The sequence below is a fragment of the Oncorhynchus masou genome, chromosome 28, assembly GCF_036934945.1.
Source record: "Oncorhynchus masou masou isolate Uvic2021 chromosome 28, UVic_Omas_1.1, whole genome shotgun sequence".
NCBI lineage: Eukaryota > Metazoa > Chordata > Actinopteri > Salmoniformes > Salmonidae > Oncorhynchus > Oncorhynchus masou.
In genome coordinates, this window is record NC_088239.1 from 59,451,367 (window position 1) to 59,476,949 (window position 25,583).

At 44.3% G+C, this 25,583-nt stretch overlaps 1 long non-coding RNA gene across 1 annotated transcript in view; it reads left to right on the forward strand.

Annotated features, from left to right (window-relative positions):
• LOC135518647 (uncharacterized) overlaps positions 1-24,264 on the forward strand; it is a 56,411-nt gene extending 32,147 nt beyond the window's left edge. Inside the window, exons 2-3 of the long non-coding RNA XR_010452197.1 lie at positions 23,765-23,837; positions 23,948-24,264. This is a non-coding gene — a long non-coding RNA (uncharacterized LOC135518647). The remainder of the gene's footprint in view (positions 1-23,764; positions 23,838-23,947) is intronic.
• Positions 24,265-25,583: the final 1,319 nt, after the last annotated feature.

Sequence of the window (25,583 nt, forward strand, 5' to 3'; positions counted from 1 at the left end):
AATTCCAAGTGAAAAGCTGACAGGTCTGACATTGCAGAATTAAAAGAGGAGAGGCCTCTTTGTCTGGGCGTTTGGAGATAGAGATGGAGGCAGAGGGAGAGAGAGGTTTTGTTTGTGTGGTGTGGGCCAGTAGGGTGGCATTGCAAATGGGAGCCAGTGCTGCAGATACTACAGATACTGTCAGTGTGGGAGGGAGGGATTGGGTCTCTCCGGAGGCGACTAGCTCTAACCAGGCCACATGGAGGGAGGGATCGGTTCTCTCCGGAGGCAACTAGCTCTAACCAGGCCACATGGAGGGAGGGATCGGGTCTCTCCGGAGGCGACTAGCTCTAACCAGGCCACATGGAGGGAGGGATCGGGTCTCTCCGGAGGCGACTAGCTCTAACCAGGCCACATGGAGGGAGGGATCGGGTCTCTCCGGAGGCGACTAGCTCTAACCAGGCCACATGGAGGGAGGGATCGGGTCTCTCCGGAGGCGACTAGCTCTAACCAGGCCACATGGAGGGAGGGATCGGGTCTCTCCGGAGGCGACTAGCTCTAACCAGGCCACATGGAGGGAGGGATCGGGTCTCTCCGGAGGCGACTAGCTCTAACCAGGCCACATGGAGGGAGGGATGGAGGGAGGAAAAGAGAGCAGGAGGGAAGGAGTGTAGGGTAAGCCAAGTGTGAGGGAACAGGTAGGTGTGATGAGGACAACAAATACCTTGTTCCAGGGCATGTCGACTGACATCTCCCTCATCAGCACCCACAGCGTGTGACCACAGTCATAATGACATCAGTGCGCGTGTGTGTGAGTTTCTGTGTGTGTGTGTTCATGCTTGTGTGTGTGCGTGCTCAAGTGTGTGTGGTGTGTGTGTTTATACACGCACAAGGTTTGAGGGGATAGGAGGTGGCAGTAAGCCTGGATTTTGCATGAGTGTCCCTTTAATCCAGGACCAGGTTAAATGCTTTCTTGCCAGCCCAAATTAGTACTGTGTGAACACACAGAGGGCGTTTTGAGGTGTGATGGGAGCTTGTCACCTGTCTCTCCAGGGCACAGGGGTGTCAGAGGGCTGTCTGTCTGGGGAAGGAAGAAGCATTGGTCAGATCTCTCTCTTCTTACAGCTGAAACAAAACAGGGACAGTAGGCTTGTGTATGAAAGGCATAATGACATTTAATGGGCTCCTTGTACAAGCATTGATCAAAGCATGGACTCACATAAAGACATGAACATTTTCAAAGGGCATGTTTTCCTCTATAGAAGATGATTGTACATTATTATGATTATCACCATTATCATTTGGGGTAGAATAAGTCGGAGAGACCTGCTATTATCCGTTTATGTACTTGTTCAAAGGTTAACAGGCATTTTACTCTACCCAAGCTATCTCAATTCCTTGCAGGGCATAGTTCAACCTTCAGTCATTACACACCACCATCCCACTGGTCCTCCTATCAGCCACTTTAGGGTTCAGAACATATTTCCCCTGGCCAGCCCGTATAGAGTAGCCCATCTCCAGCTGATGGCTTAGGGAAGTGCAAGGGAGAATAGCAGGGAGTGGAAGCTGTATGGAGGTGAGTTGAGGGGATACAAGGGTAGGCTCTACAGACCAGGGTCCATTGGCGTCATTACCGAGCACTAGCCAGGAAACCCAAAGCTCCCAGCGCCTTTGAGGGTGAATTGCAAATTATAGACATGTCCAACGGCCAGCTTTCCTCTATTCTTCTTCACAGTGAAAGGAGAAAAAAAGAGCTTTAGACACTCGCTCCCTGGCGCCCCTCCTCCCCTCCCTCTCTTCCGGCCTCGAGCCACTTGTCGGTGGAAAAAAGCAAATTTCTGAAAAATTTGCTGGAGTGGTTGTTTTATCAACAAGAGGCCCCCGTTGCCTTCAACCTCCCCTATTTGGGAGGGATTGGTCTGGGAGGAGAGAGAGGGAGGAAAACAAAACAACAAGAGGGAAATGCTAAGAAAGGAGAGGAAAAGAAAGAGGCCGGAGGGACAGCTGTTGGGGAGGTTAGTTGGAGATTTCCAGCCATTAACTTCAGTACTAAGCTGGCTCCCCCACTTGAGCCCAACAAGGGCCAGAGACGGCCAGGAGCAGACATGAAAGAGGCAAGGCTGGGTCTGCTCTAGTGTGCCAAATGTTAAGAAGTGAGACAACAATGATACAGAAATGAGTGACAGTCAGAGAGAGAGGGAGAGAGATAGAGAAGGGGGGAAAGAAAGAGAGGAAGAGAGCAAGGTAGAGAGAGAGAGGGAGAGGGAGAGAGAGAGGTTTGAGTAGAGGGGAAATGGGCAAGTGTTTGGGGTGCAGGGCAGGCGGTAGTGGAGAGTGAAGGACTGTCGGGTGAGAGGAGGAAGGAGGCGTGGGGTCTCAACCTTTCAAAGGCAGGATAAACAAGGAAATTAGCCAGTAATCATTTCCAGAAATTGCCTTCCTTCTTCCTCTTCTCCTCTGCAGACTCTAAGTCTCCATTCATTAAGGATCCTGGGCTGATTAAAGCATTTCAGCATCAGAGGCAGGTTCCAGCCAGGCCCTAGTGGAGGAGAGGAGGAGGATGAGGGCAGGGAGAGAGATCGAGAAGGGGGAGAGTGCTCTAGCCCACTCCACTGAAGGATTCACCCCCCCCAACCACACCACCACCTCCACCACTACCCTCCTCACCACCACCTCCACCTCCACCACTACCACCATCTCAACCCCCCCACCACCACCACCTCCACCACTACCACCATCTCCACCCCCTCACCACCACCTCCACCACAACTACTATCTCCACCCCTCTCACTACCTCCACCACTCCCTTCACCCCCCTCACCACCTCCACCACTACCAATATCTTCACCCCCCCACCACCTCCACCACTACCAATATCTTCACCCCCCCACCACCTCCACCACTACCACTATCTTCAACCCCCTCACCACCTCCACCACAACCATTATCTTCATCCCCCTCACCACCTTCACCACTACCACTATCTCCACCATTTACTCCATACTGCCAAGTCCAGTCATTCTCCTTGAGGCTTCAGGCCCTATTCAGACGGCAAAGGCAAACATGGAGGGATGATGATTTGGGAATAGGCTATTTAAAAATATATATATTTAACCTTTATTTAACTAGGCAAGTCAGTTATGAACAAATTCTTATTTACAATGACAGCCTAACCCGGCCAAACCCAGACGATGCTGGGCCAATTGTGCGCCCAGCGTCGTAGACTGACCAAGTGAATCCAGATGAAGTGATCCCTTATTGATGTCACTTGTTAAATCTACTTCAATCAGTGTAGATGAAGGGGAGGAGACAAGTTAATACATGATTTTAAACCTTGAAACAATTGAGAAATGGATTGTGTATGTCTTGCCGTTCAGAGGGTGAATGGCAAGACAAAAGATTTACGTTTTTTTGAACAAATCAAATCAAAGTTTAGTTGTCACGTGTGCCAAATACAACAGGTGTTCACCTTACAGTGAAATGCTTACTTACAGGCCGTAACCAACAGTGAATGTTTTAAGAAAAAATAGGTATTAGGTGAACAATAGATAAGTAAAGAAATAAAAAAACACAGTAAAAAGACAGTGAAAAATAACAGTGACGAGGCTATATACAGTAGGGAGGCTATATACAGTAGCGAGGCTATAACAGTAGGGAGGCTATATACAGTAGGGAGGCTATATACAGTAGCGAGGCTATAACAGTAGGGAGGCTACATTCAGTAGGGAAGCTATATACAGTAGGGAGGCTATATACAGTAGGGCGGCTATATACAGTAGGGAGGCTATATAGAGTAGGGAGGCTATATACAGTAGGGAGGCTATATACAGTAGCGAGGCTAGAACAGTAGCGAGGCTATATACAGTAGGGAGGCTATATACAGTAGGGAGGTTATATACAGTAGCGAGGCTATAACAGTAGCAAGGCAATAACAGTAGCGAGGCTAAATACAGTAGCGAGGCTATAACAGTAGCGAGGCTATATACAGTAGCGAGGCTATAACAGTAGCGAGACTATAACTGTAGCCAGGCTATATACAGTAGCGAGGCTATAACAGTAGCAAGGCTATATACAGTAGCGAGGCTATAACCGTTGCGAGGCTATATACAGTAGCGAGGCTATATACAGTAGGGAGGCTATATACAGTAGCGAGGCTATAACAGTAGCGAGGCTATATACAGTAGCGAGGCTATAACAGTAGCGAGACTATAACTGTAGCCAGGCTATATACAGTAGCGAGGCTATAACAGTAGCGAGGCTATATACAGTAGCGAGGCTATAACAGTAGCGAGGCTATATACAGTCGCGAGGCTATATACTGTAGTAAGGCTATATACAGTAGCGAGGCTATATACAGTAGGGAGGCTATATACAGTAGGGAGGCTATATACAGTAGCGAGGCTATATACAGTAGGGAGGCTATATACAGTAGGGAGGCTATAAACAGTAGGGAGGCTATATACCGTAGCGAGGCTATATACAGTAGGGAGGCTATAACAGTAGCGAGGCTATATACAGTAGCGAGGCTATAACAGTGACGAGGCTATAACAGTAGCGAGGCTATGACAGTAGCGAGGCTATATACTGTAGGGAGGCTATATACAGTAGTGAGATTATATACAGTAGCGAGGCTATAACAGTAGCGAGGCTATGTACAGTTGCGAGGCTATAACAGTAGCGAGGCTATATACAGTAGCGAGGCTATAACAGTAGCGAGACTATAACTGTAGCGAGGCTATATACAGTAGCGAGGATATAACAGTAGCGAGGCTATATACAGTAGCGAGGCTATAACAGTAGCGAGGCTATATACAGTCGCGAGGCTATATACAGTAGTACACAATTCAGATAGTCCGGGTAGCCAATGTGCGGGGGCACTGGTTAGTTGGGCTATTGAGATAGTATATACATGAATGTATCGTTAAAGTGACTATGCATGTATGATAAACAGAGAGTAGCAGCAGCGTAACTATACAAATAGTCCGGGTAGCCATTTGATTACCTGTTCAGGAGTCTTAGGACTTGGGGTTAAAGCTGTTGCGAAGCCTTTTGGTCCTAGACTTGGCGCTCCTAGACCATTCTTGATACACATGGGCATGGTAGTAGGCGCCAGGCACCAGACGCACAGGTTTGTGTCAAGAACTGCAGCTCTGCTGGATATTTCATGCTCAACAGTTTCCCATGTGTAGCAAGAGTGGTCCACCAACCAAAGGACATCCAGCCAACTTGACACAACTGTGGGAAGGATTGGAGTCAACATGGGCCTAAGATCCCTGTGGAACACTTTCGGCACCTTGGGGGTGCAACTCAATATTAGGAAGGTGTTCTTAATGTTCTGTACACTCAGTGTAAATGTTTGATTGTAGGTCACAGATGCTACATTTGAAAGGAATGGTAGGCCTATGTTAGTCTAGAATAGCATGTGATTATTCAAAGATCCAATAATATTTGGCACATCTGCGTTCAGTTGTCAGCTGTATTCAGCATGCTCTTCTAGTTGTAAACACCCAACTAATGTATATAGTCATGGATCTAAATTCCTATACTGGACTGGGCTACATAAGGATGTCAGGGTGTATGTATGTTTGGTTGCTAAGAACACATTGGAGTTTTCTCCTAGTTGTTCTATTCTTTCAAACATTTTCCAACTTAACCAATTATTCATGTATCTTTCATTTTAAGTGTTCATACACTTTAAATATATACTAAAAACCTAAGAAGCACAAAAATATCACATGAATGTAAAACCTTACTGTACATTATCGGAAATAAGCACTTTAAAGGACCAGTTGACATGCAACACCGTGAAAATGAGATCATCACCCAGAAGCCTGTATTGTAATACAGTACAGTAAACCAGCATCATATCCTTTTCCCCTCTGTCGGACCAGTCGAAGAAAGCAATACTCTGCAGCCAGACAGCCATTCACATCACAAAGAGAGGCCTTCTCCTTAACAGTACAAAGAATGTTTTGGGCACTAATTGCAAATCCCCATGGGGAAATTAAAGAAGCTATTTGTTCTCTTCAACGTCCCTCTGGAGGAACACTCCTATTTATCACTAACATTATTTCCCCCTTCTTTTGTCTGAGACCCTGACAGAGGTTATTGTTGTAGTTCTCTCTCTCTCTCTCTCTCTCTCTCTCTCTCTCTCTCTCTCTCTGTGTGTACATGTTTGTGTTCTGGCGGGGCATAGGTCTAGTACAGACCCCTCATTATAGCCAGGCTCATCTTGCAGGCCCTCCATTTCCTTCCTGTGAGCTCATAATGTTGCAGCAGCAGCTCTGGCACTAGGTGCTGGAGTGATGGATGGCATCATCTCACCAGGCCTGGCCCACTGCACATTGTCAGACCAAATACCTCTACAAATGATACTGATGACGTATTGGAACCAGGTACTTCTCGATGAAGAGATTCTGATATTAACAAGGACAAACCTGTTGAAATGAATAGTTCATTATGGTGAATTATTCGTACTAGACGAGAAATCGAAATTAGTATGACATCATGGTATATAAAGGAAACTGACTTATATATATCCTGGGTTTCAATCTTCCTTTCAACCCTCCTTTCACACCTACTTTCAACTCTCCTTTCAAGCCTGTTTTTCAATCCTCCTTTTCAAATTAGATTTGCGTCTTGGAGGCATGCTTTGATGTGGGTGCCTCTTGTGTGTGTGTTCGCACGTTGGAAGCATCTGTACATTCACTCTGCCAAAACAGTACTCAGTTACAATCACTCACCCTTCTAGATAATTTGAAACAGTGTGCGAAAGTCAAACCCCAAAGTTGGAGTTTGTCAATAATTTACACAACGTGAAAGGGACAATTTGTTCATGTTGCACATATTTGAGTTTTCTCTTTAAATTGCTATCAACATTTGTTTATGAATTTCTACAATTTATGATTGTTTTAAGGTTTTTAAGTAATTTAAATTTGAATCAATTGACATTTTATGTTCTCCTATGGACATTGTGTAATTTACAGATGGTTCCTAACTAGCCCCATAGGGATATCCAAAGTCAATCCAAATTTACCATGGGCATTACAATTGTGCAGCTGCGCTCCGAATAGAGGATTACTTGGGTGCTGCCAGCTGTGCATATGAAATAAACCCAACCCAAAGAAAACTGTGGTGTACCCTTCATTAAATCACATCAAATCAAAGATTATTGGTCACATACACATGGCTAGTAGATGTTAATGCAAGTGTAGCGAAATGCTTGTGCTTCTAGTTCCAACCATGCAGTAATATCTAACAAGTAATCTAACTACCTTTTACACACAAGTGTAAAGGAATGAATAAGAATATGTACATATAAATATATGGATGAGCGATGGCCGAACGGCATAAGCAAGATGTAGTAGATAGTATAGAGTACAGTATATACATATGAGATGAGTAATGTAGGGTACGTAAACATTATGTAAAGTGGCATTGTTTAAAGTGGCTAGTGATACATTTATTACAATCATTTTTTTATTATTAAAGTGGCTAGAGATGAGTCAGTATGTTGGCAGAAGCCACACAATGTTAGTGATGGCTGTTTAACAGTCTGATAGCCTTGAGATAGAAGCTTTTTTTCAGTCTCTCAGTCCCAGCTTTGATGCACCTGTACTGACCTCGCCTTCTGGATGATAGCAGGGTGAACAGACAGTGGCTTGGGTGGTTGTTGTGCTTGATGATCTTTATATGGCCTTCCTGTGACATCGGGTGGTGTAGGATGCTCTTGATTGTGCATCTGTAAAAGTTTGTGAGTGTTTTTGGTGACAAGCCAAATTTCTTCAGCCTCCTTCTTCACCAAGCTGTCTGTGTGGGTGGATCATTTCTGTTTGTCTGTGATGTGTACACCGAAGGAACTTAAAACTTTCCACCTTCTCCACTACTGTCCCATCGATGTGGATAGGGGGGTGCTCCCTCTGCTGTTTCCTGAAGTCCACAATCATCTCCTAGGTTTTGGTGACGTTGAGTGTGAGGTTATTTTCCTGACACCACACTCCGAGGGCCCTCACCTCCTCCCTGTAGGCCGTCTCGTTGTTGTTGGTAATCAAGCCTACCACTGTAGTGTCGTCTGCAAACTTGATGATTGAGTTGGAGACGTGCATGGCCACGCAGTCATGGGTGATCAGGGAGTACAGGAGAGTGCTGAGAACGCACCCTTTTGGGGCCCCAGTGTTGAGGATCAGCGGGGTGAAGATCTTGTTTTCTACCCTCACCACCTGAGGGCGGCCCATCAGAAAGTCCAGGAACCAGTTGCACAATGACGAGTTTGGAGGGTACTATGGTGTTAATTGTTGAGCTGTAGTCAATGAACAGCATTCTTACATAGGTATTCCTCTTGTCCAGATGGGTTAGGGCAATGTGCAGTGTGATTGCGATTGCGTCGTCTGTGGACCTATTGGGGCGGTAAGCAATTTGGAGTCGGTCTAGGGTGTCAGGTGAGGTGGAGGTGATACGATCCTTGACTAGTCTCTCAAAACACTTCATGATGACGGAAGTGAGTGCTACTGTATTGTCCTCAAAGCGAGCAAAGAAGTTGTTTAGTTTGTATGGGAGCAAAACATCAGGGTCCGCGACGGGCCTGCCACATACCTCTCATGTCTGAGCTGCTGAATTGTGACACTACTTTGTCTCTATACTGGCGCTTAGCTTGTTTGATTGCCTTGCGGAGGGAATAGCTACACTGTTTGTATTCTGTCATGTTTCCGGTCACCTTGCCCTGATTAAAAGCACTGGTTCGCACTTTTCAGTTTTGACTGTTGCCATCAATCCACGGTTTCTGGTTGGGGAAGGTTTTAATTGTCGCCGTGGGTACAACATCACCGATGCACTTGCTAATAAACTAGCTCACCGAATCAGAGTATACATCAATGTTGTTGTTCGATGCTATCCAGAACATATCCCAGTCCACGTGATCGAAGCAATCTGGAAGCGTGGAATCAGATCGGTCGGAACAGCGTTGAACAGACGTGAGCATGGGCATTTCTTGTTTTAGTTGTCTATAGGCTGGGAGCAGCAAAATGGAGTCGTGGTCAGATTTGCCAAAAGGAGGGCGAGGGAGGGCTTTGTATGCGTCGCGGAAGTTAGAGTAACAATGAACCAGATTTTTTCCAGCCCGGGTCACGCATTTGATATGCTGATAAATTTTAGGGAGCCTTTTTTTCGGATTAGCCTTGTTAAAATCCCCAGCTACAATGAATGCAGCCTCAGGATATGTGGTTTCCAGTTTACATAGAGTCCAATGAAGTTCTTTCAGGGCCGTCGAGGTGTCTGCCTGGGGCGGTGTACATGACTGTGATTATAATCGAAGAGTATTCTCTTGGTAGATAATGCGGTCGGCATTTGATTGTAATTGTAATTCTAGGTCAGGTGAACAAAAGGTCTTGAGTTCCTGTATGTTGTTATATTCACACCACGACTCGTTAATCATAAGGCATACACCCCCGCCCTTCTTCTTACCAGAGAGATGTTTGTTTCTGTCGGCGCAATGCGTGAAGAAACCAGGTGGCTGTACTGACTCTAACGTATCCCGAGTGTGCCATGTTTAGATGAAACAGAGAATGTTACAATCTACAATGATGTCTCTCTGGAAGGCAACCCTTGCTCAGATTTCGTCTACCTTGTTGTCAAGAGACTGGACATTGGTGAGTGGTATACCTGGGAGTGGTGGGTGATGTGCCCATCTACGGGGCCTGACCAGAAGACTGCTCCGTCTGCCCCTTCTGTGGCGCCGTTGTTTTTGGTCGCCCGCTGGGATCCGATCCATTGTCCTGGGTGGTGGACCAAACAGAGGATCCGCTTCGGGAAAGTCGTATTTCTGGTCATATTGTTGGTAAGTTGATGTTGCTCTTATATACAATAGTTCCTCCCGACTGTATGTAATAAGACTTTAGATTTCCTGGGGTAACAGTGTAAGAAATCATACATAAAAAACAAAATAGTGCATAGTTTCCTAAGAAAGCGAAGCGAGGCGGCCATCTCTGTCGGCGCCATGACAATTTTTTTTCCTAATCATCTCGCAAATCTTAATTTTGGATGAGATGACCAACATTATACTATTTACACTTTGTTATCAATTCTGACACTACAATAAATGACTTATATTGATGCCACATAGGCAGTTTGCAACCAAATAAGTTTTTTTTTGGTTCAGTTGCGGATTAAAGCATACTACATTTTCTAAATTTTACATCAAATTAGATTTTTTCTGATACCCAAACGGCCTACAATTTTCGACGCAAATACAGTTCTCCAGATATGGCCAATGTGACATATTTTGATAAGTATGTAATATACTGTATATAGGCTACTGCATTGTGTGTTGCATGGTAAATTACTTTGATTCTGTATGAAATAGCTGTGGAGCTGTGGACATTTTTTACACGTTAATTAGAATCAAAGTATGACATTTGTCAATGAATTCCGACAATTCTCACATTTTAGAAGAATATTTGCTTTACACAAAACTTCCAGACTTTCTAACAACAGACCGTCACATTCCAAAATGCCACAGCTACTGTGGGAACAAGCAAAAGGTTATGTTCCTACAGTCAAGCTAATGAATCTAAAGGTCATCTTAATGAATCCATTATAATGTTACATTTTTGATTAATGTCTTACTGCTTATACCTAAGCTAGACTATCAAATATAATTTGATTAATGCTACTGATAACAGTATCCATTCTTAATTTGAGATGCCATTTAACGTGAACTGGTATATGACACATTGCCTCGAATTCTCGCAACCATCGAAAACAACACCATCTGCAGTTGGTAGAAGTTATTATTGAGTAACAGAGACAGCTCAAACTTAGGGCACTGACATTCAATGATGTAATCAAACCAAGCCCTGACGTAAAGAGCCCCCTAGCTGGGTCAGGCTGACTCACATGACAGGACACTAGACCCTGTTGTGTCAGGACTGGCCCCAGAACACAGCACCACTTCCACCTTATGTTGTTCCACCTCTGCTCTGCTGGAAGGACTTGACGAAGTAGATCCCTCCTTCTCAACTCCTCTATATAACACTGTCCTAAAGGTCTTTACTGCCCAGCACTGCCCAGTCAGTCAAGTCTATAGTCCACTCATTTTGACCTTAATCACAGCTCACTATGAATCAGAACTAGCTTCCTGCTCCATGTATGCTGAAACAGAATCCTCCTCATTCGCCCTGAATTCTGAGGTGTGTCTCTATTGAGGTACAGGCTGTCGTGAGAGTAGCAGAGGAGGACAGAGAGAGAGAGAAAAAAGCCCATCCCAGGCTGTAGACAGTGAGTTGTGGCAGGTTAGGGGCCTTTCTCTGCCATTGAGGAAGTGTTTGAGTTTTATTGGTTTCATATGACACGACAGGCTTTTTTTAAGACGTTGTAGACGTGGTGGTAAAAAAACAGTCTGCCCTCCCCAGCATTAAGTGTCCCTGTGATCTTTCGCATATTTATAGGTGCTGTCTTGTGTCACATGGCTTCCATTTCTTCACTTGTTGGGACCCCTGTGGCTGTTTTTACAAGCAGAGGAATGAAGGGGTCAATGGATCTGCCATCAGACCCCGGCCCAGAGAGAGAATGGTCTATAGGGGGAGGTGGGCCTGTTTTCGGGACTGGTTCCAATGAGATAAGCCAGAAAAGTGAAAGGAAGAATTTGATTTCCCAATGGCCATCTCATTGGCCGTAATATGATGTTATGTACTTTTTTTTACTGTTTGTGACATTATGAGCCATTATATTTTACATTATATTTCCATGCAAATGTACGTGATGATAGTCAGGTACTGTACAATAAACTGTAACCACTGTGTTGATCACAGCTTAAAGTCCATGCTTTATCTGTGATCATGGCACTAGTACAGCACAATGCTGTGTTGATCACAGCTTAAAGTCCATGCTTTATCTGTGATCATGGCACTAGTACAGCACAATGCTGTGTTGATCACAGCTTAAAGTCCATGCTTTATCTGTGATCATGGCACTAGTACAGCACAATGCTGTGTTGATCACAGCTTAAAGTCCATGCTTTATCTGTGATCATGGCACTAGTACAGCACAATGCTGTGTTGATCACAGCTTAAAGTCCATGCTTTATCTGTGATCATGGCACTAGTACAGCACAATGCTGTGTTGATCACAGCTTAAAGTCCATGCTTTATCTGTGATCATGGCACTAGTACAGCACAATGCTGTGTTGATCACAGCTTAAAGTCCATGCTTTATCTGTGATCATGGCACTAGTACAGCACAATGCTGTGTTGATCACAGCTTAAAGTCCATGCTTTATCTGTGATCATGGCACTAGTACAGCACAATGCTGTGTTGATCACAGCTTAAAGTCCATGCTTTATCTGTGATCATGGCACTAGTACAGCACAATGCTGTGTTGATCACAGCTTAAAGTCCATGCTTTATCTGTGATCATGGCACTAGTACAGCATAATGCTGTGTTGATCCCAGCTTAAAGTCCATGCTTTATCTGTGATCATGGCACTAGTACAGCATATAATGCTACAGATATTTAAAATCTTGATATCACAGTTCTATTACTTTCACATCTCTAGGTACCATGGGTTGGTTTGATTACTGTCCTGTCTGACGATGTTACAGTTATCAATATAATCTTAGGCCAATAAATGTGCAATGCCACTCTCAGTGTCACTCGCTCAGGTTACATCCCCAAAACACCACAGCCCAAGTTTACAGCCTTTTGTACAACACCAAGTAAAAACTTTCCATAGGGCATTAAGTGTCACTGTCAGCAGGGTAAAGAAACAAAGGGCTGAGGTGGCCATTTTGAGTGAAGAGCACATCCTGTAGCAGAGATACCAGGAAGAACTTTCAAGACACTGAGGAGGATGATTTCAGGTCTCTAGATTTACCTTAGGTAAAAGTTCCCTCTCAGCATTTCTCCTGTCCTAGTGTTCTTGTCACTGTCTGTGTGACTGAGAGAGAGAAGAAGGGCACAGGCAGGAATGTCAGAGACCCGGGAGGGCATGGCGTTGCATGACAGGGAGCGAAGAGGCCCCCATCTCTCTCTCTCTCTCTCTCTCTCTCTCTCTCTCTGCCTGCCGAGAGCTGCTCTGTGTCTCCTCCTTTCCATGTGGTGCAGCAGCCCAGGTTTTAGTGGGCACTAAAAATACACTGTTAAACACAGTTTTAAAAGTTCCTAAAAGCATTTTTCCTCTCCAGAGTTGGCACTTTTAACTGTGATCAGGTTTCACATGCGACATGAGAGCACCTGGGGAGAGAAATGAAAGAGGCCGGGGAAAGCTCCCACACATCGTGGGCTCCTTGTAAAAACGGAGAGGGAAAACCAATCAGATTTATTGTTTTAATCAGTGCATGTGGTGTCTGTCTCTGTCTTTCTCTGGGATGACTCTGTGACCCAGACACTCTGGAGTAGAGTCCTCTCTTGTCCAGGTCAAAGGCATGGAGTATAATTTCACTCAGGACTTTGTCGTTCTACTGACTCATCTTAATGGCTGCTTCTCACGTGATGACACAATACCATCCACCTTTCCAAGAAATGCCCTGTACGGTGTCCATATTAGGATAGCTTCAATCTCAGCAGGATGCTTTATTATAGCTGTTACATGAACAGGAAAGAGGTTCCAAAAAGATGAATGGTAGCATGTTACTGTTGTTGATAATCGAGTGAAACATGAATTAACCCTGCAAGAGGAAAGATGAATATTTTTGTTAACTAATCCCTTGACTGAAGTGAGTCAGCCTGACAGTCTGTCCGACCCCTGTGAAGTCCCAGCAGTGCTCATGAGGGAGGGAGTATGCCGGGGTCAAGCTCAATGTAACAAGGCACATAGGGAGGAGGCCCTTCCCTCCTTCCATCTCGTAAAAATCATTTTTATTTGCGCTTTTTACCTTTTATAGTCCTATTTGTGGCTGCAGGAAAGCGTTTGAAAGCCGTAAGAAAAAAAAGTCTAAAGTCCTCTCTTCAGGGGATAAGGCCTGGTGGTTTTTAGGGGAAGATGAGGGTTTAAAGGGGGCTTGGAGCTTCGTAGGGTTCAGAGGTCACATTCAGAAGGGTGAAAGGTGAGCCGTTTGGTGTTTTAAGGAGTTATTTTATATAGTGTTTGGGATGAAAGGTATTAGTTAAGCATGAAGTAGTGTCGTCTTTTAAAAGTGGTGGTCTCCAACAGACAGAAACACAGGAGAGTAGTGGTCTCAGAAGAACAGAAACAAGAGCAGGTATGAAAACCCCAGTTATTGACATCCACGGTGTGGAGCATACACCTCTATAGTTATGACTAGGAGAACACAGCCCAGAGAAAAGGAAGGTTTTATAGTGAGTAGAGTTGTGGAACACAGAAACGTCATATGCATTTACACATAAGTGCATTGTGGGTATTTTGTGTTTTTCTTGGCCTGGGTGAATCAGTTATCCAAACACACAGATTACAGCTCCTTCACCACTGCTTGTGGTTTGTGGAGAGGAAATGAACAGCAGTAAGACAAACCCAACCTACAATTTGTGTTGCTCTCTTGGATGTTCCAAATGTTTCAACACAAGGCATGGCTCAAAAAGATCATGAAAAAAACAGGCCAGTAACATTAGATCTCCCAATCACTGAGAGGAAATCCAATCTAACGTTTAAAAACCATCCACAAATGTTTGAAAGGATTAGATGTGTACCTTGCTAGTCAAAAGAACCCTCTTATCGCTGCTATATGTTAGTAAATCATAATCATTGCCAATCCAATCAAAGCTACAAGCCATATCTCTGCTTATTAGACTGTTTGGTTGATTGTTTAAGCTTTTGGGTATGGTATGATCAGCTGGTCATGCATGTATGATAATATCATTCTATATCTACTAATCTGGTCTGATAGGATCTCAGAGGCAAAACTGGGGGCACTTCATCAGATGATAAAGGGTTTATAAGGGTTGTGGCCTAACACACTGTTCCATATCTGCCCTGCTTAAGTTCCTCGGCATACACATCACAGACAAACTGAATTGGTCCACTCACACAGACAGCATCGTGAAGAAGGCGCAGCAGCGCCTCTTCAACCTCAGGAGGCTGAAGAAATTCGGCTTGTCACCAAAAGCACTCACAAACTTCTACAGATGCACAATCGAGAGCATCCTGGCGGGCTGTATCACCGCCTGGTACGGCAACTGCTCCGCCCTCAACCGTAAGGCTCTCCAGAGGGTAGTGAGGTCTGCACAACGCATCACCGGGGGCAAACTACCTGCCCTCCAGGACACCTACACCACCCGATGTCACAGGAAGGCCATAAAGATCATCAAGGACATCAACCACCCGAGCCACTGCCTGTTCACCCCGCTATCATCCAGAAGGCGAGGTCAGTACAGATGCATCAAAGCTGGGACCGAGAGACTGAAAAACAGCTTCTATCTCAAGGCCATCAGACTGTTAAACAGCCACCACTAACATTGAGTGGCTTCTGCCAACACACTGATACTGACTCAACTCCAGCCACTTTAATAATGGGAATTGATGGGAAATGATGTAAATATATCACTAGCCACTTTAAACAATGCTACCTTATATAATGTTACTTACCCTACATTATTCATCTCATATGCATACGTATATACTGTACTCTATATCATTGACTGCATCCTTATGTAATACATGTATTACTAGCCACTTTAACTATGCCACTTTGTTTACATACTCATCTCATATGTATACACGGTACTCGATACCATCTACTGTATCTTGCCTATGCTGCTCTGTACCATCACTCATTCATATATCCTTATGTACATATTCTTTATCCCCTTACACTGTGTATAAGACAGTAGTTTAGGAATTGTTAGTTAGATTACTTGTTGGTTATTACTGCATTGTCGGAACTAGAAGCACAAGCATTTCGCTACACTCGCATTAACATCTGCTAACCATGTGTATGTGACAAATAAAATTTGATTTGATTTGCTGGTTGACGTATGTAAGCAGGAATAATGATATGTTTGTTTCTTTGCTCTGGAAATGATCTTTGTCTGATCATCGCTGCAAGACATTGCTTTAAGATTAATGAGGTCTCTCTTAGCAAAGATGCAGAATGGTCTAGAAGTTGGAGTAACCCGAATGTTGCTGATTCCAATCTCAGGACTGTATATATACTGTGTTCTGGAGCACAGAACTTGTCTTGCTGCCTATGTAATGTATGCATGTTACTGGTGTAAGAATACATTGTTTTGTAATTCTTATTCATGTATTGTTAGTGGATGGCACATTTTTGGCTGGTATAGAATGGTTTGTTGGTTTCTGAATAGCATAAACTCATGGTGGACTGGGTGATACTCCTTTTTCTCCATTTGCGAACCTAACATTTTCCGGCGGGGTAAATGATTATCTAAAGAGTGATTAGAATAGGTTAGATTAGATTAGATTAGAGATTGTTTGGGGTTAAACACCCAATATCATCCCCTCGTGTAATCCTAGTGTCTCCAGTCTAATCCATAAGAACGCTTGCTGAGTAGGCAGGTAGGCAGGGGAGAGGAGAGGAGATGCTGATACATTGTAATCCCTGCTCTCCAGAGCTCACTCCATAGTGTCCCCTGGGATGTGTCAGATTAAGCACAGTGGGTGTCCAGATTCTCTCCTTACGGGATGACCCCCTCTGGGTCACCACCTGTCCTCAGCCCACCCCCACGACAAGGACAACAATCTGACCATTGAAGTGTATATTTCCAGAAGGTTTCAAAAAACATTTATTTGTGTATCTCAAAAGGTTTGGCTGAGCATGAATAGGTCCACTGACATGCTTTCATCTGCTTCTTGGCAGGTTTGTTGTTGTTGATGACGATGTCATTCTTTGACGTTGAGAGAGGGTTTGTCCATGCTGCACAGAGGGCTCAGGAGGCAGTCTTAAGGAATGACAAATAAATCATATTTCATTTATATGACTTGAAAATACTGTATGTGACCCAAAAGCTGTTGCATTACTTCTCAGTAACTCCGTGTTGTCCAGCTGAATTAAAATGGCCGTCTCCAGTTCCCGTGGCGCTGGAGCTCCAGCACACTCAGCCAATCAATTCCTGTCTCCTCTATCAATCCATATCCTGAAGGCTTTGACTCCTTCTGTGAATAAACTGCAGTGAGAGCCCGGCAGCAACCCAACACTTCATATCACTCTCTCAGAGATACTAAACTGCTTCAGATACACAAGATTGACTCAATGCTGATTTTCACTTGGGAACATGTCGACCTCACTTAAAAAGGAACTTGAAACAAGAATAGTGTGGTGTATCTGTGGAAAGGAAATAAGTGGTTGTGGAGATTGTGGATTATTTGGCAGCTCTGTGGATATTTTGAGATGCTATTGTCAATTGCACTAACCAATCACATTTGTAAATATGAATATAGTGTGATTAATGTCCTATGCCACTCCATTGCCTGAGGCACTTACACTTACTTACCTGTAGAACTAGAAACAGTTTGTTGTCTACATGTTTTGTCTGTTGTTGTTTTGTCAGACTATCCCATGTCTTTCGTACCCCTGGACAGTGACGTATGTGGTCTCCATCAGCAGCAGAAACCTGAGTGGCCGTCGATTTCACCCTCCATGTGAAGCCAACAAAAATGACTTGGGTGACTGGCAAGTGTAATTAGGAATGCGTCAGATCCCTGTGAGTGCTCCTGCCGGGGACTTTTCCCCTGCGCCTCAGGCTTTGGCACGAGTGGCGGAGAGAGGGTCAATGTTTAATAACGAACAGGTCGAGCCTCCTGTAACGGATACATGCACCTGCTTTGTGTATCAGTCAATTACCTAATTAGAACTCTCCCTCAGGGAAAGCCAATACCTGGGCCGGGAGCCGCTGCTGTCCCCCCGCCTCCTCCTCCATGTGAACGGCCTTGTCGAGCCACCGGTCAGCTGCGTGTGTGTGTGTGTGTGTGTGTGTGTGTGTAGGAAAAATGGAAATTGTGAAATTGTGTGCTTCTCTCTGAGATTCTGATTAACTAGAAGAATGGCTACAACCTCTCCCCCTCCTCCTGCACTGGCCTGAGAAAGTGATCCTTGAAAGCAAGATGATGGGGTCTTCTCCCCTTCTCTCCAGGGGTTAGGGACTACTTTAGAGGGTACTCACCTGCGCAGGTGGTCGCCTGCTGTGAGGCTGATTGACGAGATGGTCAGCCATGATGTCCAGGGCTGGTCAGAGCTGGACACTGCTGCCCCTGCCTGGCCAAGTGGGCTGCAGTACAGGCCCAGGGACATTTAAGCCAATCAGGGACAGCTCAGCGATGATTAAGCTGCTCACTTTGGTCTCTGGAGAGGGAAGATAGGGAAGAGTGATGGGGCTCTGGGCTGCTCAGGATCACTCTAATGTAGAGGCTGTACATCTTCGTCTCAACTCCCACATGCCTCCCGCACGCCACCGCCTCCCCCGGGCTAATGTAGACGCTGTACATCTTCGTCTCAACTCCCACAAGCCTCCCGCATGCCTGGAGGCGGGAGGCTTGGGGGCAAATACACCTCCCCTGCTATTCCTGCTGCACAGCCAACCAACACCCACACAAGCATGGAATGTTTTACTACACAGCAAAATCAATTCTTGCTTATTAATCAACAACTATGGTGTAAATCACGGAGATGGGCGGAGGAAATCTGGAGAGAGGAAGAAAGGAGATTGAGATGGGATGGGCAGCCATGTTCCTAAAAATCAATTTTCACACATCAGAACTATTAGGTTATTGAGAAGGGGATGACTGATTGGGGCTGAGCGGAAAAGGAGATGTGGAGATGAATTGCCCGTTAATGGGGCAGCAGGTAGTGACGGAGTGGCAGGTAGCCTAGTGGTCAGAGCGTTGGGCCGCTAACTGAAAGGTTGCTAGATCCACTCCCTGCGCTAACAACTTCTTCCCCTGAACAAGTTAAACCACTGTTCTTAGGCTGTCATTCTAAATAAGAATTTGTTCATTTGTTATTTGTTCATGTTAATTGACTTGCTGAGTTAATATTAAAAATATACAAAAATGCTACTGTGTGCATTGTAAAAGCACTGGGCTGGTTGGGTCTTTAGAAGAGCAACAGGGTTTCTTGTTTGTTTGACAAACACTCCAAACCAAGAGAGTGGCCAATTATTTTTCCTTTTCAGTGGTTTGTTTGTGAATCTGCTTGTTTGTATCTTGTTTTCAAAATGCGTCATGTGTGCTGTTTGTTGATGATCACAGTAAGAAAAGCAATTACATTTTTGGGTCCTTTTCCAGGTTCCTCTATCAAAGCATCATTATGATAAGGCCTACAGATGGAGGTGAGCAGGTTACCAGGGGCATAGATCCCTTCCCCTGGAGAGAGAGAGAGAAATCTGTCCTTCATCCTGCCTCAGCGAGAAATCTTAAAGTGCTTGCCGACTTCTAGCTGCTAATAAAGCTAATGCAGTAATGTAAGGGCAGGGCGATTAATGAGAGAGCTCTGCCTGTGACATCTCAGACACCCTAATGTTAGGAGAGACGCTCCCTCCCTGCGCTTTAATCCATCACCGGCCACCATAACCCAATTATGGCCTGACGCTTTACTTTTATCTCCTCTGGTTGCGCGGCCATACAGACACTTAGGGAGAGAAGGGCCATGCAGGGACTCTGGTGCAGTCACAAAAACACTGGGGAGACTGGTGAGGAGACTCTGTCTAGAAGGAGAGAATGTCAAGACCCCTATGTAGACTTGGGGATTAATTGTATTTTGTAGCTATTGAAATGCATGCCGGGAATACAGTAGGGATAGACAATTAGTGTACAAAACATTAAGAACTGCCTGCTCATTCCATAACATAGCCTGACCAGGTGAACCCAGGTGAGAGCTATGATCCCTTATTGATGTCACTTGTTAAATCCACTTCAATCCGTGTAGATGAAAGGGAAGAGACAGGTTAAAGAAGGACTACCAGGGGGAGCAACTCAATATTAGGATGTATGGTATACTTAGTGTATAGTAACACTACTTGTTACAGTAGCAACGTTATGTTGGGGTAGTAAACAATGCTGCTTACAGTGCTGGCCACCACTGCCATTAGCCAATCACAACGGCAAATGTACTTACAGTATATGTGCTCGGCTCAATAAAGTTCAAGACGATCATTTGCATGTCAATGTTTTCTCTCCTCTTTTCCCAAAAATACAGCTGACTCATTCAAATTCTCATTCAAAGTCAAGAGTGCTGTATGTGGTTTTTTTCACCCGAGCTGATTAGCTGGTTGGAAAAGCAATGCTGACATATGTTTAAGACTACCCGGACAATGGAAAATAAAATAGACAATCACGTACAGTGGGGAGAACAAGTATTTGAAACACTGCCGATTTTTTTAATTTTTATTTGATTTCACCTTTATTTAACCAGGTAGGCTAGTTGAGAACAAGTTCTCATTTACAACTGCTACCTGGCCAAGACAAAGCATAGCAGTATGAACAGACAACAACACAGAGTTACACATGGAGTAAACAATAAACAAGTCAATAACACAGTAGAAAAAAGAAAAAAATAGTCTATATACATTGTGTGCAAAAGGCATGAGGAGGTAGGTGAATAATTACAATTTTTCAGGTTTTCAAACTTACAAAGCATGTAGAGGTCTGTCATTTTTATCATAGGTACACTTCAACTGTGAGAGACGGAATCTAAAACAAAAATCCAGAAAATCACATTGTATGATTTTTAAGTAATTAATTTGCATTTTATTGCATGACATAAGTATTTGATCACCTACCAACCAGTAAGAATTCCGGCTCTCACAGACCTGTTAGGTTTTCTTTAAGAAGCCCTCCTGTTCTCCACTCATTACCTGTATTAACTGCACCTGTCCACACACTCAATCAAACAGACTCCAACCTCTCCACAATGGCCAAGACCAGAGAGCTGTGTAAGGACATCAGGGATAAAATTGTAGACCTGCACAAGGCTGGGATGGACTACAGGACAATAGGCAAGCAGCTTGGTGAGAAGGCAACAACTGTTGGCAAAATTATTAGAAAATGGAAGAAGTTCAAGGTGACGGTCAATCACCCTCGGTCTGGGGCTCCATGCAAGATCTCACCTCGTGGGGCATCAATGATCATGAGGAAGGTGAAGGATCAGCCCTGAACTACATGGCAGGACCTGGTCAATGACCTGAAGAGAGCTGGGACCACAGTCTCAAAGAAAACCATTAGTAACACACTACGCCGTCATGGATTAAAATCCTGCAGCGCACGCAAGGTCCCCCTGCTCAAGCCAGCGCATCTCCAGGCCCGTCTGAAGTTTGCCAATGACCATCTGGATGATCCAGAGGAGGAATGGGAGAAGGTCATGTGGTCTGATGAGACAAAAATAGAGCTTTTTTGGTCTAAACTCCACTTGCCGTGTTTGGAGGAAGAAGAAGGATGAGTACAACCCCAAGAACACCATCCCAACCGTGAAGCATGGAGGTGGAAACATCATTCTTTGGGGATGCTTGTCTGCAAAGGGGACAGGACGACTGCATTGAAGATGGGTCGTGGCTGGGTCTTCCAGCATGACAATGACCTGAAATACACAGCCAGGACAACTAAGGAGTGGCTCCGTAAGAAGCATCTCAAGGTCCTGGAGTGGCCCAGCTAGTCTCCAGACCTGAACCCAATAGAAAATCTTTCGAGGGAGCTGAAAGTCCATATTGCCCAGCGACAACCCAGAAACCTGAAGGATCTGGAGAAGCTCTGTATGGAGGAGTGGGCCAAAATCCCTGCTGCGGTGTGCGCAAACCTGGTCAAGAACTACAGGAAACATATCACCTCTGTAATTGCAAACAAAGGTTTCTGTACCAAATATTAAGTTCTGCTTTTCTGATGTATCAAATACTTATGTCATGCAATAAAATGTAAATTAATTACTTAAAAATCATACAATGTGATTTTCTGGATTTTTGTTTTAGATTCCGTCTCTCACAGTTGAAGTGTACCTATGATAAAAAATTACAGACCTCTACATGTACTCAGAGCATGTGCTGACCAACTGGAAAGTGTCTTCAATGATATTTTCAACCTGTCCCTTACTGAGTCCGTAATACCAACATGTTTCAAGCAGACCACCATAATGGCTATGCCCAATAGCACTAAGGTAGCCTGCCTAAATGCCTACCGACCTGTAGCACTCACGTCTGTAGCCAATAAGTGCTTTGAAATGCTGGTCATGGCTCACATCAACACCATTATCCCAGAAACCCTAGACCCACTCCAATTTGCATTCTACCCCAACAGATCCACAGATGATGCAATCTCTATTGCACTCAACACTGCCATTTGCCACCTGGACAAAAGGAACACCTATGTGAGAATGCTAATCATTGACTACAGCTCAGGATTCAACACCAAAGTGCCCTCAAAGCTCATCACTTAGCTAAGGACTCTGGGACTAAACCCCTCTCCCTTACAACTGGATCCTGGACTTTGTGATGGGCCACCCCCAGGTGGTAAGGGTAGGCAACAACACATCTGCAACGCTGATCCTTAACACGGGGTCCCCTCAGGCGTGCGTGCTCAGTTCCCTCCTGTACTCCCTGTTCACTCATGACTGCATGGCCAGGCACGACTTCAACACCATCATCAAGTTTGCCGATGACACAACAGTTGTAGGCCTTATCACCGACAACAATGAGTCATGTGGTGCCAGGACAACAACCTCTCACTAAACGTGATCAAGACAAAGGAGATGATTGTGGACTACAGGAAAAGGAGGACTGAGCACGCCCCTATTCTCATCCACGGGGCTGCAGTGGAGCAGGTTGAGAGCTTCAAGATCCTTGGTGTCCACATCACTAACAAAATAACATGGTCCAAGCACACCAAGACAGTCATGAAGAGGGCAAGACAAAACATATTCCCCATCAGGAGACTGAAAAGATTTGGCATTGGTCCTCAGATCCGCAAAAGGTTCTACCCAATTTGTAAGTCGCTCTGGATAAGAGCGTCTGCCAAATGACTTAAATGTAAATGTAATGTACAGCTGCACCATCGATATCCTCCTAACTGGTTGCTTCACTGCCTGGTATGGTAACTGTTCGGCCTCCGACCGCAAGGCACTACAGAGGGTAGTGCGTGCGGCCCAGTACATCACTGGGGCCAAGCCTCCTGCCATCCAGGACCTCCATACCAGGCGGTGTCAAAGACTCCAGCCACCCTAGTCATAGACTGTTCTCTCTGCTACCGCATGGCAAGTGGTACCGGAGTGCCAAGTCTAAGTCCAAAAGGTTTCTTAACAGCTTCTACCCACAAGCCATAAGACTCATGAACAGCTAATCAAATTGCTACCCAGACCAATCTTCTACACTGCTGCTACTCTCTGTTTATTATCTATGCATAGTCACTTTACCTACATGTACATATTACCTCAATTACCTCGACTAAACGGTGCACCCGCACATTAACTCTGTTCCGGTACACTCTGTATATAGCCTCATTATTGTTATTTTACTACTTTTATTAAAAGTATTTGTTACTTTTTTTTTAAATGTACTGATCAATTGTTTTTACTTAATACCTATTTTTCTTAAGACTGCATTGTTGGATAAGGGCTTGTAAGTAAGCATTTCACTGTAAGGTCTACACCTGTTGTATTCTGTGCCTGTGACAAATAACATTTGATTTGATTTGACATTGTGATTAAAAAGCTATTTTACAGAGCAGTGATTTGATTTGCATTTTTGCAATTTCTTAAAAGTTCGATGTACTGTCAGAAGCCATGTTGTTTGCCTATTTAAAAACATTAGTCAATCATGCTCTAATTAGGAGTGTGAACTCTGTTTCAAGGCCCCTATTGTCTAACTTGCAAAAACCTTGTTTTCTTCTGCTTCTAATGGTAGAATGATACTACACAAACATGGATCCGTCCCTGAGGTCCACCATCAGAACCCTGTTCCAGTCAGGGGGGTGCAGGCAAGCCACGCATTCACTGCATTTTTCATGAGGTGGAACGAGCCTTTTGTGTGCAATATTTATGATCCGCACTCATGAATTCAAAAACAATACTTGACTTCTCACTGCAGGTCGCAAGGAGGGGTGGCAGCTGCCAGAGGCGGCCTGTAACTGGCCTGAGGAGGCCCCTCTTGCTCCAGGCTGCAGTGTGGAGCCGCTGCAGGTCTTTGATGGGCTCCACAGATCCCTCTCTCTCTCTCTCCCTGATTGCCCCCCTGTTTATTATGTCACAGTATAACAGTGCTGTCAATCAAGAGATCTATGAGATCACTTCCTCTAAATCAGGTAGATTGACTCCTTAAGAGTTATTGGAGGCCTCACTTCCATTAGCCAATCACAACTGCAAATGAACTCATACTGTATGTGCTTGGCTCAATAAATTTCAAGATGATAATTTGCATGTTCTCTCTCTCCTCTTTTCCCAAACATACAGCTGACTCCTGCAAATTATCATTCAAAGTCAAGAGTGCTGTATGTGTTTTGTTGCACCCGAGCTGATTAGCTGGTTGGAAAAGCAATGCTGACATATGTTTAAGGCTGATCTGAAACAAGAGACTTTATGCTCACAATTTCTTAAACGCCCAGGTCTGCAATTGTTTGCTCTGATGATTGTAGTTTTGCCAGGAATACATTCCTGTGCAAAGAAAATATTTTGATTCGTTTTGCATTGCAGTCATTTTCAGTCATTACCATGCCACTTGTTATACTGTATCTGACTATCAATCAAAACCTTTCGCTCCAATATAATATACAATCATTTACAGTTCTAAATACCGAAAAACATTGTGATCAAAACAAGCAGGAGAGACAGAGATGAAGGATATTAATTGGAGCCAATTTTCTGCAGTCGGAAAACTATCTTGCAGCAACAAGAAATGTGAATTGTTATGTGGATTATAATTAAAGGACATTTTTGTAGGTGTTAAAACATCAAGTCAGAATTTTCTAAGCCTTTTTAACCAAAACACACTGCAAGTTTTACATTTCTTGTTCTCCTGCAACAGGGTGATCAACTTAAGACCCTACTTCTGTAAGGTAATTGAGCATTTTGTAAATTTAGTCTGTTACTCATCAGAGCTATAGGCCGTGATGGTCCGCTCTGACAATCACTTACCACAGGAAGCATTAGTTAAGGATTACGTCAATATTATTGGTGGCTTTGTTAAGTCATCATGATTAATATTGCTATTCTTAAGCTTTTAAGCTGATATACAGTATGGAAATGTTTTTAGATGGTCATACTATGGATTATTTTGAAATTTGACTTTGAATCAATATATATACCTAAAGGGGTCCTAAAATTCCAAATCAAATGGGCCTATGGGTATGATTGACACATTTTTTTACCGTTTGATCCAGATTTATTTAGCTACCTCTCATCAGCGGCATGGATTATAAGGTCCCACAGTTGACAGTGCATGTCAGAGCAAAACTAAGCCATGAGGTCAAAGGAATTGTCTGTAGAACCCCGAGACAGGATTGTGTCGAGGCACAGATCTGGGGAAGTTTAGAAAAAATGTCTGCTGCATTGAAGGTCCCCAAGACCACAGTGGCCTCCATCATTCTTAAATGGAAGAAATTTGGAACCACCAAGACTCTTCCTAGATCTGGTTGCCTGGCCAAACTGAGTAATCAGGGGAGACGGGCCTTGGTCAGGGAACCTGATGGTCACTCTGACAGAGCTCCAGAGTCCCTCTGTGGAGATGG